The sequence below is a fragment of the Manis javanica genome, chromosome 1 (genome assembly GCF_040802235.1).
Source record: "Manis javanica isolate MJ-LG chromosome 1, MJ_LKY, whole genome shotgun sequence".
Lineage (NCBI taxonomy): Eukaryota > Metazoa > Chordata > Mammalia > Pholidota > Manidae > Manis > Manis javanica.
The window spans coordinates 28167643-28187053 of record NC_133156.1 but is presented as its reverse complement, the minus strand read 5'-3'; the positions used below and the strand labels follow the sequence as shown (position 1 = coordinate 28187053).

The window sequence follows — 19411 nt, the reverse complement described above, 5'->3', positions numbered from 1 at the left end:
CAACAACATGGATGGAGCTGGAGGGTATTATGCTCAGTGAAATAAGCCAAGCGGAAAAAGACAAGTATCAAACGATTTCACTCTTATGTAGACTATAAGAACAAAGAATAAACTGAAGGACCAAAACAGCAGGCAGACTCACAGAACCCAAGAATGGACTAACAAAGAATTCCCTTACCAAAGGGAAAGGGATTTGGGAGGATGAGTGGGAAGGGAGGAATAAGGGGAAAAGGGGGCATTACGATTAGCATGTGTAATGTAGGGGAAGGGACACGAGGAAGGCAGTATAACACAGAGAAGACAAGTAGTGATTCTTTAGCATCTTACTACACTGATGGACAGTGACTGTAAAGGGGTATGTGGTGGGGACTTGATAAGAGGGGGAGTTAAGTAACCATAATGTTGTTCATGTAACTGTATATTAATGATAGCAAAATTAAAAGAAATATATCAATGCCTAAGCAAACTCTACACCAATTCAATCATAATATCTGGGGACGGGACCAAAACACTGTTAACTTTTAAAAGGTTTCCAAGAGATTCTGATGTACATCCAGAATGTGCTGGTATAGAATAACCTGGAAAGCAACACGGGAAACTGGTGCTGTGTTTGCCTCCAGAAAGGGACTCTGGGGTACGTTGCTCCCCAGAAAGGGAGTCTGGGAGAGAGATTAAATTTTCATTGTAAACTTTTTGCTATTTTGAATTTGTTTACCCTACTTGTATATTTGTTTCCAGAACAATCAAATTTAATAAAAAGTTTAAACACTTCCACTGGTGAAAATCAGTCAGAACAGCACATTGGTAACAGCTCATTCACTAACACATGTCACTTTGGGCCTACATAGTTGGGCCTCAGAGGAAATGACCTCACCTACCTTGAAAGAGGGGGTAGTCAAGAAGTCCTGAGGAGGTACATCCTGAAGTCCCCTCTAACAAGAATGACTTGTTTGCTGACCCACAATACCCTCACTTAACATCATTAGGTATTCTTTGGAAAGCAGTTTGGAACAGAGAAATGTCCATAAACCCTCTGGTTGCCAGCCACCTCTGTGAACCCTGAGACCAACAGGAGGGAAAATTTCCTGGCTTAGAGGAAAGAAGTAAAGAGTTTGGGGTCTGGCTGATTGGGAGGCTGCCCTGCTGTTATCAAGGAAAAGCAAATTATTAGCCTGCTCTCCATTCGCAGGGTGGTTATCTGGTTACCCCCACACCTTCCAGACAACCAGGTCATTAACTGTGACGCTGGGCAAGTACCCTAACATCTCTAAGTCTCATTTCCTATAAAGGAAGAATTATAATACAGAACCTCCTCGAAAGCTGCTGTGAGGATTAAATAAAATAATGACTATGAAGAGTTTTGTGCATCCAGAAATTGGCATGGGTTGCCATTCTGCTGATTTTGCAGCCTATAGGGAATTGACAAAGTACTTTACACCCATTGACTTGCTTGACCCTCTCTAGGACTCTGGGTGGTGGTAAGGAATAACTACCCTTTGAAAAGGTGAGATTATTGATGCTTACTGACATGAAATGATTTATCTCACAGTCATAAGAGAGAGCATCAGGAGCAGAAACCAGCTGTTCCAATTCCAAATATGGCTTGTGACTTCTGGAAGCTCTGAATTTGGTGGCTAACAGAAATTTGATGATCATCTCTAGAGAAGAAAGGGAGTTCCTAAATGACTGTGAAGAGGTTTATTGGAAAGGGAAGCGAAAGAAGTGAACCATTTTGCTTCCTTCACAGGTCATACACTTCTCCCTCAAATCTATAAACAAGAAGACGAACAAATTGACATATACTCGTGGCAGATAGTGCCCATATACTCCGGATCGGATAGTGCCCAATGCCAGGCACATAAGCAAGACAACAGGATAGGGGAGAAGGGAGGGGAGGCGTTTAGGCTAAAACCTGACGGACAAGAAGAAAACAGGTAACCCGAACCAGTGTTAAGACCCCCAAAGGGAACAAGCTTGGCCGGTAAAGAGGGGCCAGCATGAGCGGTGAGCAGTGAGGAACGGAGAGATGCAGGTGGAGGAAGCGGTCGAGGCCAGAGCATTTAGGACCTGGAGGACATAGGGAGGAATTTGATTTTATCTGTAAAAGTCAAGGAAAGCCACAGAGGGTTTTAAACGAGGATTGGAATTACATTTCATATTTATTTTTACATGTTTATTTACATCTTTAAAAGAGCTTCTGGCTATTGGGACCTCCACCGGAGAATAACTTACACTATGGGAAGAGCTCCTAGTTTTCAAGCTTTCCTTTCCCCATTCAGGGCCTCCATTTCCCCATCTAAAAATGGGGGACGGGAGGGAACGGGGTCGCAAGGAGTCAGTGACCTTGCCCCTTGCAAACGCAGAACACTTTGCAGCTCTAGACAGAGCGCTTCCGCATCTCTCCTGATACTTTTTCCTCACTACACTCTCGGGGTTAGGTTGGAGAACCAGGAACCTGCCCACTTTGGAGATGATTCATAGCTACCCGGAGCGGGAGCGGAATCGCCTTAAGGCCCAAGGCAGCCAATCGCAAGGAGGAGAGCGTGCAGGGGCCGGGACCCTCGCCGGTTCTGGCTGAGTCATTGGCTGGTGGCAGCGTCGCTCTCCCGCGATACCACGTGAACGCCAGGCCCGGGTGTTGGAGCTGGATCCGCCTTCCACGCCTTCGCTGCTACCGGCTCTCAGCTTCCCTAGGTTTCTCCCGGTCCGGCCCGCCTCCGCGGGGGCCGGGCGATGGGCGGGGAAGGGTTCGGGCCGGTTAAAGGGAGGCCGGCTGGGGACCTGCTCCTTGAGCCTTCGCCGCCTTGTTGGCTGCTTCTTCGTGGCGGAGGTCGCACCGCCTGGCCGCCCCAGACCCAGGAGGTGAGAGGAGGGGAGGGGCGCAAGAATGGGGAACGGAGCGGTGCCGGCCTCCTGAGTCAGCGGACCCCTCGTAGGGTCGTCCTGGCCTGTGACCCAGTCGCGGTGAGAGGAAGCTCGGACCAGAGGGGGCCGCCGGCGTCGTGGCCCGCCGCGGCAGGGGGCGCGCGTCGGGGCTGTGCGCTCGGTAGGCAGGCCCGGAGGCAGGGCAAATATCAAAGCCCCGCTCCCCCTCTGCAGTGATCCCGCCCCCGCACCTCGCAGACGACCGGCCTGCTCTTCCTCCCCGGTCGTCGTCGAGCCTTTTCCAACGCAGATATCTGGGAGCTGTACCAAACAGATAGGAACTGTCACTACCATCCTCCCCTTCACCCCTTGAACAGATGGGGAAACAGGCTGAAACAGGCTGAGATAGGAAAAAAGGACTTGATCATCTTGGATTTTTAAAACCGCACACCCGGTTAAGTGCAAATCAAGACTCGTAGTACTTGGAGGCCCATAGACAAAGTTGAAATTCTTTACTGGATAGATGGAGACGCTGAAAGGACACCGAGGGCTAAGGCTTTGCCTAAAATTACACAGCAAATGCTTTGCAGAGCTAGGAATTATGCCCAACTCTCCCAGACTCAAAGAATATTAGGCTGGGGCCCTTTCCTTGCACAGATGAGTGAGTTAGCATTAAGAACTTAAAAACTCCTTTCTGGCTCTCATTCCATTACATTGTTTTTCCTCCATGTCCCTAGGCTCTTTATGTGAAATCTGGAACTCATGTGATATCCAATATTGGGTTAAGCAGAAGTTCTTGTTTTTGAGAATTGAGTCAATAAGAAATGAAGAGCCAAACCTGTTGGGAAAAAAATGAACCCAGTTTTTTCCTTCAGGAGTTCCCCCAAGGGACAGAGTTTGGTAGCTATCATTTATTTATTGAAGAAATGCTATGTGCCAGGCACTGTGCTAGGTACTTTACTTGTGTTAGCTTTACGAAAACATGCAAGTTAGGTAATGTTAACCCATTTTACAGGTGAGAAACTGATGCTGAGTAAAATGAAGTTTTTCACCAGGTGCCATACAGCTGTTGAACAATGTAGCTGGGATCAGATTAGAGATCTGTCTGACTTCAGAACATATCCAGTGATCTCTGAGTATGGCCCTCAGTTCACTGGCTCAGAATCATCCAGGGTGCTGTCTTGGATCTTATCCCTGGATCTGCCTGAGAATCTGCATTTTAACAGATTCCTATATGTGAATTACTATTCTATAGGCTATCTAGAGATGACATTCAGGGCTTTGGAGAAGTCTAGATTAGATTTACTGGGAATGACTTTTGAACATTGATGTCACTTTTAGTAAGCATAATTCCCTAGGCAGATGGTTGCCAAACTATAATTTCTTGACACATGCTGGATTATGGTGTATAGGGCTGAATGGAGAAGGGTAACTCCTTTTTCTTTACCACACAGCTGTTAAACTGCCATCCACTCAACTCAACAAATATTTGTACAACACTTATTAGGTGCTGTACATTGTTCACCGCACTGGGAATACAGCTATGAACCAAACAGAGTAAGTCGCTGCCCTCATAAGAAGGCTAGATGATTCACACAAAAAAATAAATGTATAGTATGAGATGGTCAGAAGGGCAGTGAAGGAAAGCAAAGCAAAATAAAGGGGATAGGAGTACAAGGCAGGGTGAGCCCAGGAGGGAGGCATGGCAGCTGCAGTGGTGCTGTCTTATATATTGTGTCTAAGAAGGAATTGATTGAGGCAGCACTTGAGCGAAAACCTAAAAGAAGCACAGGGGAACGCTATGAACTTAGCTGTGGAGTAGCATTCTAGGCAGAGGGCCCCCAAACGTAGATGCAGGCAGGATCCTGCTTGGCTTGTTTGATTCCTATTTGGGATGGGAATTGTCTAACCAAAATGTATCTACAGATGTAAATTTTGCATTGTTGCTCCTAATAGACAAAGAAAACCACAATGTTACCAAAGCATGTGTGTAACATGAAAGATAAAAGTAGTTTCATTGTAATTCTTTTACCAAACCTTCTATCAATAATATTGTGTAAACAGCTTTAAGCACTTTGTTACCTTCACTTATTAAAATGAATAATAGACTCACACATGAATTGAGCACTTGGCGGTAAAACGGTGCTTTGAATTAACTCTACTAAGACCTCTTAGCAAGGAAACAAATGTTAGAGTCATGAGGCATTTTAGAAAAAGGAGCTAAGCTTGAAAATTGGAAGATGAGGTTTGAGAATCTGGTCCCACCAGTTGCACACATGACTAAACTTTGATAGTTCTTATACGGAGAATACAAATTCATACTCTGTTCTCAGGTTTATTGAGGAGGCAAGTGAGAGGTGTATATGAAATATTTTTGAAGGCAGTGAATTACTGTGCAAGGAGCTATTATTTATGGTTTTATATTAATGTATTTTCCTCTTGGATAGTTTACTATATTGTCTTATATTGGGCTTTATACTAGAAACAATATGTCATAGTGCTTGCACTACTGATATAAGCCTTATGTTGGTTCTTCCTTTTGCATCCCAGGTATAAATGAACATAGCTAATCATTTGTGATAACTGGAAAAAGAAATATTTTTTGTCTTAATTATCTTTACTTGTTTATTTCAATAAACAAAGGTACATAAGCATACATACCAAGTAGGAGGCACTGTGTTAGGTGTTGGTTTATGTAAAAAGGAGGACAACTTGGTGCCTGCCTTTCCATGGATATCCTAGTTTGAGAGAGATGTAAACGTAAGCGCTAAGTAGATATATGTACTCTGTTGAGAAAGCATGGCCTAAGAAGTTTTCAGCCTCCTTCTCCTGTGGTATTTGAGGTTGTCCTTAAAGGATGGGAAAAGGACCACCATAGATGAATATAGATGGGAAAGGCATCCCAGACTGAAGGAACAACATGAGCAAAGGCCTAGATGAGCAAAGGATACTTAATATTCTCGTGGATTGGTGACTGACACACTTTTGCATGGAAGAAGGCAAAAGAGGCAGTTTGGGGCTCAGTCATAAGAGAGAAGAAAAGTTTTTAGAATATATTCAGTAGGGAGCCATTGCAGATTTTTGGAGTGTATCTAAATGGTGATCTTGTGTTGTTAGTGAATGATTTCTTTGAAGAAGAGGCAGCATAATATTGTAGTTAAAAACATTTGTTCAATTAAGTGTTGAAGGATAAAATATGTCTACAACTTTCAAATAGTTCAGGGGAAAAAAACACTAACCTGTGTGTACAGAGAATGCAAAAAAGCCAGATGTAATGAAACATAAATAATTGGTGAGTTGTTAGATTGTTGAATAGGTGAATTGTGAATATATAGATGTTCCATGTATCATTCTTTCAACTTTTCTGAAGATTTGAAAAGTTTCAAAATAAGCAGTCCAAAGACAGAGTTGGTTTGAATCAGACAGGATTTGGCTCCAGTCATGGTCACAACTGCTTATAAGTGTGAAGTACTGGAAATTTATTTCTAAGCCCCACAGTCCACACCTATGCCAGCCTAGTTCAACTGAAATTTTCCATCTAAGAGACTATTTTTGATAGATGACTTGTTTACATTACTATTAGGTTAGTGTTAAGACTTCAAGTTTTCCCAAACTTCAGATCTAAATTATTTTATATGATTGCTATTTATTTCTCTGTCTTGTTTTGGAATTTTTAGTATTTTCTGTGATTCCATTTTATCTCCCTTGCTGGTTTATTAGCCATAACTCTTTTTTTTTCTTTTTTAGTGTAAACAGAACTTTTATATGCACCGAAACCAGAATATTCATCTGACTCAGTTAATCACGATTTTTGCCTTATTGTGGTGGTCTGGAACCAAACCTGTACTATCATGCCTCTGCCTCTCACTTGTTATATATATTTCACAGTGAGAATGTATTCATGCAATTCAAAAGAAAAATACCTCAAAATTCTCCCTCTCTATTCTAGCTCAGGCACCATTTTGCAAAGGCTATTTTCAGACCACACAAAAACAAACACACATATTTCATATATATACATACGTACATACATACTTATGCATATATGGTTACATATAGTTGTGTGTTTGCTTTTGCTCTTATTGTTTATGTAATTTTTTTATTTTGGTATCATTAATGTACAACTACATGAGCAACACTGTGGTTACTAGACACCACCCATTATCAAGTTCCCACTACATACCCCATTAGAGTCACTGTCCGTCAGCGTAGTAAGATGCTATAGAATCACTACTTGTCTTCTCTGTGTTCTACTGCCTTCCCCATGCCCCCCCACACACATTATGTGTGCTAATCCTAATGCCCCTTTTTCCCCCCTGAACCCTCCCTTCCCACCCATCCTCCCCAGTCCCTTTCCCTTTGGTAACTGTTAGTCCATTCTTGCGTTCTGTGAGTCTGCTGCTGTTTTGTTCCTTCAGTTTATTCTTTGTTGTTCTACTGCACAGATGAGTGAAATCATTTGATACTTGTCTTTCTCCACCTGGCTTATTTCACTGAGCATAACACCCTCTAGCTCCAACCGTGGTGTTGCAAGTGGTAGGATTTGTTTTCTCCTTATGACTGAATAATATTCCATTGTGTATATGTACCACATCTTTATCCATTCATCTACTGATGGACACTTAGGTTGCTTCCATTTCTTGGCTATTGTAAGTAGTGCTGCGATAAACATAGGGCTGCATCTGTCTTTTTCAAACTGAGCTCCTGCATTCTTAGGGTGAATTCCTAGGAGTGGAATTCCTGGGTCAAATGCTATTTCTATTTTGAGTTTCTTGAGGAACCTCCATACTGCTTTCCACAATGGTTGAACTAATTTACATTCCCACCAGCAGTGTAGGAGGGTTCCCCTCTCTCCACAACCTTGCCAACATTTGTTCTTGTTTGTCTTTTGAATGTTGGCCATCCTTACTGGTGTGAAGTGATATCTCATTGTGGTTTTAATTTGCATTTCTCTGATGACTAGTGATGTGGAGCATCTTTTCATGTGTCTGTTGGCCATCTGAATTTCTTCTTTGAAGAAGTGTCTGTTCAGATCCTGTGCCCATTTTTTAATTGGATTATTTGCTTATTGTTTGTTGAGGTGCATGAGCTCTTTATATATTTTGGATGTCAACCCTTTATCGGATATGTCATTTATGAATATATTCTCCCATACTGTAGGATGCCTTTTTGTTCTACTGATGGTGTCCTTTGCTGTGCAGAAGCTTTTCAGCTTGATATAGTCTCACTTGTTCATTTTTGCTTTTGTTTCCCGTGCCCGGGGAGATATGTTCATGAAGAAGTCACTCATGTTTATGTCCAAGAGATTTTTGCCTATGTTTTTTTCTTAAGAGTTTTATGGTTTCATGACTTACATTCGGGTCTTTGATCCATTTTGAGTTTACTTTTGTGTATGAGGTTAGACAGTGATCCAGTTTCATTCTCTTACATGTAGCTGTCCAGTTTTGCCAATACCAGCTGTTGAAGAGACTGTCATTTCCCCATTGTATGACTCCTTTATCGTATATTAATTGACCATATATGGTTGGGTTTACATCAGGGCTCTCTAGTCTGTTCCATTGGTCTATGTTCTGTTCTTGTGCCAGTACCAAATTGTCTTGATTACTGTGGCTTTGTAGTAGAGCATGAAGTTGGGGAGCATAATCCCCCCAGCTTCATCTTCCTTCTCAGGATTGCTTTGGCAATTCAGGGTCTTTTGTGGTTCCATATGAATTTTAAAGCAATTTACTCAAGTTCATTGAAGAATGCTGTTGGTATTTTGATAGGGGTTGCATTGAATCTGTAGATTGCTTTAGGCAGGATGGCCATTTTGACAATATTAATTCTTTCTACCCAAGAGTATGGGATGAATTTCTATTTGTTAGTGTCCTCTTTAATTTCTCTTAAGAGTGTCTTGTAGTTTTCAGAGTATAGGTCTTTCACTTCCTTGGTTAGGTTTATTCCTAGGTATTTTTTATTCTTTTTGATGCAGTTGTGAATGGAATTGTTTTCCTGATTTCTCTTTCTGCTAGTTCATTGTTAGTGTATAGGAATGCAACAGATTTCTCTATATTAATTTTGTATCCTGCAACTTTGCTGAATTCAGATATTAGTTCTAGTCGTTTTGGAGTGGAGTCTTTAGGGTTGTTTATGTACAGTATCATGTCATCTGCAAACAGGGACAGTTTTGGCTTCTTCCTTGCCAATCTGGATGCCTTTTCTTTCTTTGTTTTGTGCGATTGCTGTGGCTAGGACCTCCAGTACTATGTGGAATAAGAGTGGGGAGAGTGGGCATCCCTGTTTTTTTCTTGATCTTAGGTGAAAATCTTTCCACTTCCCACTGTTAAGTGTGATGTTGGCCGTGGCTTTGTCATGTATAGCCTTTATTATGTTGAGGTACTTGCCCTTTATACCCATTTTGTTAAAAATTTTTATCATGAACGGATGTTGAATTTTGTCAAATGCTTTTTCAATATCTATGGAGATGATCGTGTGGTTTTTGTTCTTCTTTTTGTAGATGTGGTGGATGTTGTTGATGGATTTTCGAATATTGTACCATCCTTGCATCCCTGGGATGAATCCCACTTGATCATGGTGTATGATCCTCTTGATGTATTTTTGAATTTGGTTTACTAGTATTTTGTTGAGTATTTTTGCATCTATGTTCATCAGGGCTATTGGTCTGTAATTTTCTTTTTTTTTGGTGTCTTTGCCTGGTTTTGGTTTTAGAGTGATGCCGGCTTCATAGAATGAGTTTGGAAGTATTTCCTCCTCTCCTACTTTTTGGAAAACTTTAAGGAGAATGGGTATTATGTGTTCTCTAAATGTCTGATAAAATTCAGCGGTGAAGCCATCTGGACCAGGGATTTTGTTCTTGGATAGTTTTTTTATTTTATTTTATTTTATTTATTTTTTATTTTTTTTGAGAGGGCATCTCTCATATTTATTGATCAAATGGTTGTTAACAACAATAAAATTCTGTATAGGGGGGTCAATGCTCAATGCACAGTCATTAATCCATCTCAAGCCTAGTTCTCTTCAGTCTCCAATCTTCTGAAGCATAACGAACAAGTTCTTACATGGTGAACGAATTCTTACATAGTGAATAAGTTCTTACATGGTGAACAGTACAAGGGCATTCATCACAGAAACTTTCGGTTTTGATCACGCATTGTGAACTATAAACAATCAGGTCAAATATGAATGTTCGTTTGATTTTTATACTTGATTTATATGTGGATCCCACATTTCTCCCTTTATTATTATTATTATTTTTATTTTTAATAAACTGCTGAAGTGGTAGGTAGGTGCAAGATAGAGGTAGAAAACATAGTTCAGTGTTGTAAGAGAGCAATTGTAGATGATCAGGTGTGTGCCTGTAGACTATGTGCTAATCCGAGCTAGACAAGGGCAGTAAAACATCCATGGATGCAGAAGCTTTCTCTCAACACAGGGGGGGGTGAGGTTCTAAGCTTCACCACTGTTGTTCCCCAATTTCTCACCTGATGGCCCCCCTGCGACTGTGCCTGTCTTAGGTTGTTCCTCCCTTGAGGAATCTTACCCATCTCTGGCTAACCAGTCATCTTCCGGGGCCATACAGGGAAATGTAAAGTTGGTAAGTGAGAGAGAAGCCATATTGTTTGAAAAGCTTAGCTTTTTACTTCTTTGCAGATTTATGCCCTGTGGCTTCTATGCTCAGCACTTGTCTGGAGGTATCTTTACCACCTGGAGGAATTATGATACTCGGTAAATTCGATATGAGGCACGAATTCTATTTAAGGGTTTTAATTAGGAAGGAAGAAGAAAAGCTATAGAGGTAGCAGATGGAAGAAAACATGGGAGGACTGATTATTTCTTTGACATATCTTCTTGTAGAGTACCTTAAGTATGTATAGGTTTTAAACTACTAACTAACTTGTGCACACATATTAACATAATAGGAATACGGTGACATAAACAAAGCAAATCTATAATTACCAGCCATCTCCAGTGAAGCCAAGAAAACCATTTAGGCACCCTAGGCATTTGTGAAAATTAGTCTATGATATGATGGATATTGTCCAACTGTACTTGAACAGTCTGAGAGAAGTCAGACAAATTAAAGCAACCCATTTCTGGGATCTGTTCACATCCCATATGTTCTTTTAACCATAGATAGTATATAGTCGTAAGATTTTGGAGCGCTACAACTTGCACCCCTCCCAACTCCTGATTGAGTTCCAACAGTACAGATCCAGTCAAATTCGTTGTCTCACTGTATGCACATGCCAGCCTAGACATCTCCCTCCCCATTCCAATGGCAAGTCCAGGAAACGGTGGTGTGGACGCAGCCACAACCGCAGCATCGCCCAGATCCCTGTGGAGGCTTTTTGATGATCATCCCCCGGCACGAGTCCTCCAGCGAGTGCTGATGCCGGAAGCTCCTCCTCATATCGTATCTTAGTTCATTTTCTGGGTATCCAAGCTAGGCCTTGATCTTCTGCATAGAAACAAACAGACCCTTTGCTCACACTTTGACATGCCCTCTATACCACTGTGTAGAACTCATTGGAGGTCAGCACACAGGAACTGATTTTTTTTTTTAATATTTAATCTACACTTACGTAAAGAATACTATGTTTACTATGCTCTCCCCTATATCAGGTCCCCCCTAAAAACCACATTATGGTCACTGTCCATCAGCTTAGCAAAATGTAGAATCACTACTTGTCCTCTGTGTGTTGTACAGCCCTCCCTCCCCTTTCCCCCTCCCCCCCATGCATGCTAATCTTAATACCCTCCTTCTCCTTCCCCCCCTTATCCCCCCTCTGCCCACCCATCCTCCCTAGTTCCTTTCCCTTTGGTACCTGTTAGTCCGTTTTTGGGTTCTGTAATTCCACTGCTGTTTTGTTCCTTCAGTTTTTCCTTTGCTCTTATACTCCTCAGATGAGTGAAATCATTTGGTATTTCTCTTTCTCCACTTGGCTTATTTCACTGAGCATAATACTCTCCAGCTCCATCCATGCTGCTGCAAATGGTAGGATTTTTCCTCTTCTTATGGCTGAGTAGTATTCCATTGTGTATATGTACCACATCTTCTTTATCCATTCATCTACCGATGGACATTTAGGTTGCTTCCAATTCTTGGCTATTGTAAATAGTGCTGCCATAAACATAGGGGTGCATCTGTCTTTCTCAAACTTGATTGCTGTGTTCTTAGGGTAAATTCCTAGGAGTGGAATTCCTGGGTCAAATGGTAGGTCTGTTTTGAGCATTTTGATGAACCTCCATACTGCTTTTCTTGGGTAGTTTTTTGATTACCGATTCAGTTTCGTTGCTGGTAATTGGTCTGTTTAGATTTTCTGTTTCTTCCTTGATCAGTCTTGGAAGGTTATATTTTTCTAGAAAGTTTTCCATTTCTTCTAGGTTATCCAGTTTGTTAGCATATGGATTTTCATAGTATTCTCTAATAATTCTTTGTGTTTCTGTGGTGTCCGTCATGATTTTTCCTTTCTCATTTCTGATTCTGTTTATGTGTGCAGATTCTCTTTTTCTCTTACTAAGTCTGGCTAGGGGTTTATCTATTTTGTTTAGTTTCTCAAAGAACCAGCTCTTGGTTTCATTGATTTTTTTCTATTGTTTTATTCTTTTCAATTTTATTTATTTCTTCTCTGATGTTTATTATGTCCCTCCTTCTGCTGACTTTGGGCTTCATTTGTTCTTTTTTTTCCAGTTTCAATAATTGTTACTTTACACTATTCATTTGGGACTGATCTTCCTTCTTTAAATAGGCCTGGATTGCTATGTACTTTCCTCTTAGAACTGCCTTTGCTGTGTCCCACAGAGTTTGGGGCTTTGTGCTGTTGTTTTCATTTGTCTCTGTATATTGTTTGATCTCTATTTTAATTTGATCATTGATCCATTGATTATTTAGGAGTATGTTGTTAAGCTTCCATGTGTTTGTAAGCCTTTTTGTTTTCTTTGTACAATTTATTTCTAGTTTTATACCTTTGTGATCTGAGAAGTTGGTTGGTAGAATTTCAATCTTTTTGAATTTACTGAGGCTCTTTTTGTGGCCTAGTATGTGGACTCTTCTGGAAAATGTGCACTTGAAAAGAATGTGTATTCTGCTGTTTTTGGAAGTAGAGTTCTGTAGATATCTGTTAGGTCCATCTGTTCTAGTGTGTGGTTCAGTGCCTCTGTGTCCTTATTTTCTGTCTTGTTGGTCTGTCCTTTGGAGTGAGTGGTGTGTTGAAGTCTCCTAAAATGAGTGCATTGCATCCTATTTCCTCCTTTAATTCTGTTAGTATTTGTTTCACGTATGTCGGTGCTCCTGTGTTGGGTGCATTGATATTTATAATAGTTATATCCTCTTGTTGGACTGACCCCTTTATCATTAAGTAATATCCTTATTTATCTCTTATTACTTTCTTTGTTTTGAAATCTATTTTGTCTGATAGAAGTACTGCAACACCTGCTTTTTTCTTCCTGTTGTTTGCATGAAATATCTTTTCCCATCCCTCCAGTTTTATTCAGTCTTTGGGTTTGAGGTGGGTCTCTTGTAAGCAGCATATAGATGGGTCTTGCTTTTTTATCCATTCTGTTACTCTGTGTCTTTTGATTGGTGCATTCAGGCCATTTACGTTTAGGGTGATTATCGAAAGATATGTACTTATTCCCATTGCAGGCTTTGGTTACCAGTGGTTCAAGGGTAGCTTCTTTACTATGTATCCATCCAACTTTAACTCACTTATTATGCTATTATAAACGCAGTCTTATGATTCTTTATTTCTCTCCCTTCTTATTCTTCCTCCTCCACTCTTTATATGTTAGGTATTTTATTCTGTACTCTTGTGTTTCCCTTGACTGCGTTTGTGGATAGCTGATTTTATTTTTTGCCTTTAGTTAGTATTTGGTTGTTCTGCTTTATTTGCTGTGATTTTATTTTCTCAGGTCTGTTTAGCCTTAGGGGTACTTCCATCTAGAGTAGTCCCTTTAAAATACCCTGTAGAGGTGGTTTGTGGAGGTAAATTCCCTCAGCTTTTGCTTATCTGGAAATTGTTTAATCCCTCCTTCAAATTTAAATGATAATCTTACTGGATACAATATTCTTGGTTCAAGGCCCTTCTGTTTCATTGCATTAAATATATCATGCCATTCTCTTCTGACCTGTAAGGTTTCTGTTGAGAAGTCTGATGATAGCCTGATGGGTTTTCCTTTGTAGGTGATCTTTTTTCTCTCCCTGGCTGCCTTTAATACCCTGTCCTTGTCTTTGATCTGTGCCATTTTAATTATTATGTGTCTTGGTTTTGTCCTCCTTAAGTCCCTTGTTTTGGGAGATCTGTGGGCTTCCACGATCTGAGAGACTGTTTCCTTCCCCAGCTTGGGGAAGTTTTCATCAATTATTTCTTCAAAGACACTTTCTATCCCTTTTTCTCTCTTCTTCTTCTTCTGGTACCCCTACTATGTGAATATTGTTCCATTTGGATTGGTCATACAGTTCTCTTAATATTCTTTCTTTCCTAGAGATCCTTTTATCTCTCTCTGCCTCAGCTTCACCATATTCCCGTTCTCTGATTTCTATTCCATTAACCGTCTCTTGCATCTCATCCAGTCTTCTCTTAAGTCCTTCTATTGCTCATTTCATTTCTGTTATTTCTCTCCAGACTTCATCCCTTACCTCTTGCATATATCTCTGCAGGTCCATTAGCATGGTTATGACTTTTATTTTGAATTCTTTTTCAGGAAGATTGGTTATAGCTGTCTCATCAGGCCCTTTGTCTGGCAGCTGAGTGATTTTGGACTGGACTAGGTTCTTCTGCCTTTTCATGGCAATAGAAGTGATCGCTGGCAAGTGGCGCGTGTGTTGGCTGGGAGAACAAAGTCCCCTCCTGCTTGCTGGTCCTCTTGCCCTTCTCTGCTGTCCCTTCAGCCAACCGCACACAGGAGCAGTTTCTGGGCTAATCCCGAGCTGCCATAGGCAGGGTGGCCCTTGAGATAGCCTAGGCCCCTGCCAGGGGTCCCAGACGAGCGGCGTGTGTTCTCCTGCGAGAACAATGTCCCTTTGTGCCTTCTAGACCTTGTGCCAGCTTCCTCTGCCTGTGCCAGGCAGCTATATGTAGGCAGCAGCCTCTGGGTCTGTCCTGGTTAGCTGCACACTGGGAGAAGACTCTGTGTAGTTGCTGTGGGTAGGGCTGCTCCCTGGCTGGTCTGCAGCAGTGGCGGGTCAGCCAGTTTGCTTGCAGTGCTGGCCAGGAGTAATGAACAGCAGGCTGCTTATCACCGTAAGGGGCTTCGGAGCTGTGATGCCACCCAGTGAGTTAGGATGCCTGAAGTTCCTTAAAATTCCCAGCCTGCTGGGCTGAGTATGCCAGGATGATTTTGTCCACTTGTTAAGCCCTTGTCCCATTAAGAGTTTCAAAGCGCCTGCTTTTCTTTTCTCTCAGGGGTGCTGGCCATGGGGACCCACCTGCTTGCAGTCTCAGTCTCAGATTTTACTTTTCCGTTTCTCTAATATCCAGTACACCATGCAATGTTTGTGCTCCCGGTGCAGATTACTAGGGCTGGTTATTTAGCAGTCCTATGCTTCCACTCCCTCCCCACTCTGATTCTTTTCCTCGCACTGGTGAGCTGGGGTTGGGGGAATGGTCAGGTCCCGCTGGGTCACAGCTTTGTATATTACTCTTTTCGTGAGATGCTCAGTTCTCGCAGATGTAGATGTAGCCTGGCTGTTGTACTCTATCTCCTGGTCTCTCTTTTAGGAATAGTTGTATTTGATGTATTTTCAAAATATATGTGGTTTTGGGAGATTTCTGCCGCCCTACGCATGCTGCTATCTTGAGAAATCCCTCGTCATAACTTTTTGTTATTAATGAGACTGCATATTGTTTATAGTATGCATCTTTAACTTACCTACCTAGCTTCCAGTGATATTAAACAATTTCATGTATGGTATAAGAACATTATAATACTGTGCTTTCTCCCCTCCCGGTTTTGTGTGTGTTAAAATATTGATAACATAAAATTGGCCATTTTAACTGTTTTAAGTGTACCATTCAGTGGCATTGAGTACATTCACAGTGTTGCATAACCATCACTATGTATTTCCAAAACTTGAAATAAACTCTGTAACCATTAAGCAATAACTCCATTCCTCCCTGTCCCTGGTAACCTCTAATCTGTTTCCTGTCTTTATAAATTTGACAAGTCTAGATAGTTCATCTAAGTGAAATTATACAATACTTGTCCTTTTGTATCTCACTTCTGTACTTAGTATAATGGTCTCAGAGTTCATCCATGTTGTAAATGAAGAGTAACAGGACATCATTCCTTCTTAATAGCGAAATAGTATTCTAATGTATGGCTTATACCATATTTTGTTTATCCATTCATCTGTTGATATACACTTGGGTTGTTTCTACCTTTTGGCTATTGTAAATAATGTTATGAACATTGGTATACAAGTATTTTTGAGTCCCTATTTTCAGTTCTTCGGGGCATATAGTGAGGAATAGAATTGCTGGGTCATATGATAATTCTCTTTCACTGTTTGAGGAACTACCAAACTGTTTTCCACAGTTGTTACACCAGTTTACATTCCCACCACAATGTATCAATTGTTTTTCAAAGAACAAAATTCAGATTTTAAAAGTCAAAGTTAATTCTTTTAAAAAATTTTTTTTGTTAAAATAATCTATCCATCTACAAAATACTTATTAAGTGCCTCCTATGTGCCCAATTCTCTGCTAGGTGTGAGAGAACATGAAAAGTGTAAAACAACTTAAATAATTTTTAATCTAGTTGGGAAGACAAAGCATATAGTCAACATTTATTGAACATCTAACAATGGGAATTCAGAGAAAAATAAGATACCACTTAAGTACTTGTGACCTATATATATTCCTTCCCTCCCCGTTTAGTTTTCTAGTTTTGGCTTCTCTCCTGTGTTTGACACGTCCCTTTGGACACTTTGAGAAATCTCAAACCCACAAAACCTAAAGTCAGAACGTTTTGTTGCCTCCTATTGTTCCATTTCCTCCTCTGTATTCCCATATGCCATCCTTCCTTTTGTGTGGTGCACCTCAGAATTCATCTTAGATTTGTCTATCTCCTTCAAGTGCCATCTCTCAGCTAGTACCACTGAAAGTTCGAATCTCATGTCCTCCACTCCTCCCCTGCCTTGGAGTTTATGCCTTTGCCAACCACAGCTTCCAGGATAAAGTCCAGGCTTCTCCTGGTTACGTAAGAAATTGATCTTTCACTCAAGTCTTATTTCCTGTGACTTAATCCAGGTGACTTTTTCCTGGGTCTTGGATTATACTAGGACTCTTCACTTGACTTTCCTTTCTTATTTGCTTTATGACTTCTTTGTGTTGGCCTGAAGTCTATTCTCCAATCTCAGAATACACCAAACCTCTTACAGCACCTAAAGTTAAAGTTTATCTGTTTATAGCTCTATCTTAACCTACTGATTTTGGGTGGGGACTGGGTTTCTTACTCATTTTAGCAAGAACTTAATGCTCTCAGCATGTGCTGAGTAGGCATTGTTCTTGGTACTGGGGATAGAGTATGTATGAGAAGGTTATAAATAATAGTATTTTTAAAATATATAAATATGTATTATTATTTCAAAAGACACTATGAAAGTGCTATGAAGCAAATAAAGCCAGGTAAGGGTTTAGAGACTGATTGGATTGTGAGTATTTTATTTGGGACAGTCAAGGAAGGCCTCTCTATGGAGTTGATATATAAGCTGAGACCTGAAGGATGAGAAAAGGCTAACAAAGATCTGGGGGATGATTATTCCAGATCTTGGAATAACTTGAGTAAATACAAAGTTCCTAATTAGGGAATCACTTTATTTAGCCTGTTTCAGCAACAGCAAAAAGGCCAATAAGAAATGAGGGTGGAGAGGTAGGCAGGGTTCTCAGATATTGTAGGCTATTGCCATAGCCCAGGTGAGATGGTGGAGAAGTGATTGGATTCCAGTGTGGAGAGGATGGATATGTTAATCAAGGTAGAGTAGACAGGATTTACTGATGGGTTACATATGGGAGAAGGGGGATAGGGAAAAGAAAGATTACTCCCTAGGTGTGGGGTTCTAGGTTCTGATACATTGTGTCTAGTGCAATGATTAGCTTTTGTAGGTGTTTGATAGATGTTTATGATTTAAGACCACTACTCTGTCTCTAGGAGCTCACATTAGCCAATCCAGCCTTGGAAGGCTTGTTGGCATGTATGAACATCTGTGAAGTTAGTAGGGGTTGCTGGTGCAGAGAACAAAGATGGTTCTGAATTTTCACCTGATGGGGAGTGGTCCTTCCTTTTCCCCCAGGAGGCCATTTATCTCACAGTGTTAACTTCTCAGTCTAGAGCAAGGGCCTGGACCAGTGGCCTGGGCTCTAGCCATCCTGGTTGCAGGAATCTGTAAATGGGATGGAGATGGATACCGAAGCCTTCACTCATCCTTGGCTTCCCTGGGCCTGACAATGCTGGGATCTTCCCCAGATTTGTCTGACAAGAGTGAGTTGGACAATCAGATGGGACTGTGTAAATGGAGACTCTGTCTTGGTTGTACCTGTTTACAGTTAGTTTTATTTTTCTAAAACAATCTTAAACCATTTTTTATTCATAGAAATCAAAAAAGTAAAATATTAATTGCTTAGTGGAAAAAGAATCCCATGACATAACAGATCAGAAGATGTAATAAGGTAATACATAACTATTCATCAACTGAGTGGTGTAGTGATTTTGTCAAAAATTTTCAGGGCCAATGTACTGCCTGCAGATTAAAATCTACCTTTCCTACATGGCATACAGGATGCTCCAGAATCTCTCCCAGGTATGTTTGCATTTCACACTAACCTTTCATATGCATCTGATGCTTTAAATATACCATTCTAATTTTTTATTCATTTCCACTACCCTCAGAACTATTGCTGCTTTTGTTTTCTTCTCCCTCATCTGTTTTCTAAGTCCTCCTTTATCCTTTCAACTCTGACTCAGACTTCAGGGCCCAGGTGAGATATGTCCTTTCCTCGAAGCCTTTCTGAACTATTCCAGCTCTTGTAGACTTCTCCCCTGCTTAGACGCTATGTTTATAATAGTTGGCAGTTCAGTTTTATTTAGCAGTGAGTTATGGCATACATATACGGTTAGAACAAAACATGAGATAGACTTTACCATTCCCTTCTGAAAATTATTACCCTCTGAAAAGGCATTTCAGTTTCACAAACTTCTGAATTGTTTTATATGCACTATTGAAATTTTATGCTGTAAACAACTTACCAAAAGTAGGTATTGTTTCACTTATATCTGCAAATTTTCAGAAAGAAGTTAGCTGACCCCTCATGTATTCTCTTCTAGTCTAGTGCTCTTAGACTCTCAGTAATTCACATGGGAAATTGTGCCAGTGGCTGGGCTGTTCTAGGACTGTTTGTGAGTGAAAACCTAAGTTTTTAAGAGCTAGAGATGGAAAAGTGTAGAGAAAAGAGAGTTGGGTACAAGTTTGTAAATAATTAGGCTAGGTTGTTTGGGTAGCAGATAGGCAAAATGGGGGTTTCTGGTGTTTCGATGTACCTGAGGTTTG

At 40.8% G+C, this 19411-nt stretch overlaps 1 protein-coding gene across 6 annotated transcripts in view; it reads left to right on the top strand.

Moving 5' to 3' along the window:
- Nucleotides 1–2618: 2618 nt before the first annotated feature.
- Nucleotides 2619–19411, top strand: part of SLC26A2 (solute carrier family 26 member 2) — a 34747-nt gene continuing 17954 nt past the window's right edge. For 3 of the 6 annotated variants that reach the window (XM_017665369.3, XM_073230752.1, XM_017665365.3), the window contains exon 1: nt 2728–2862. The gene's annotated coding sequence lies outside the window, so the exon portion shown is untranslated. The other 3 variants (XM_017665366.3, XM_073230742.1, XM_073230749.1) reach the window with 3 other exon arrangements.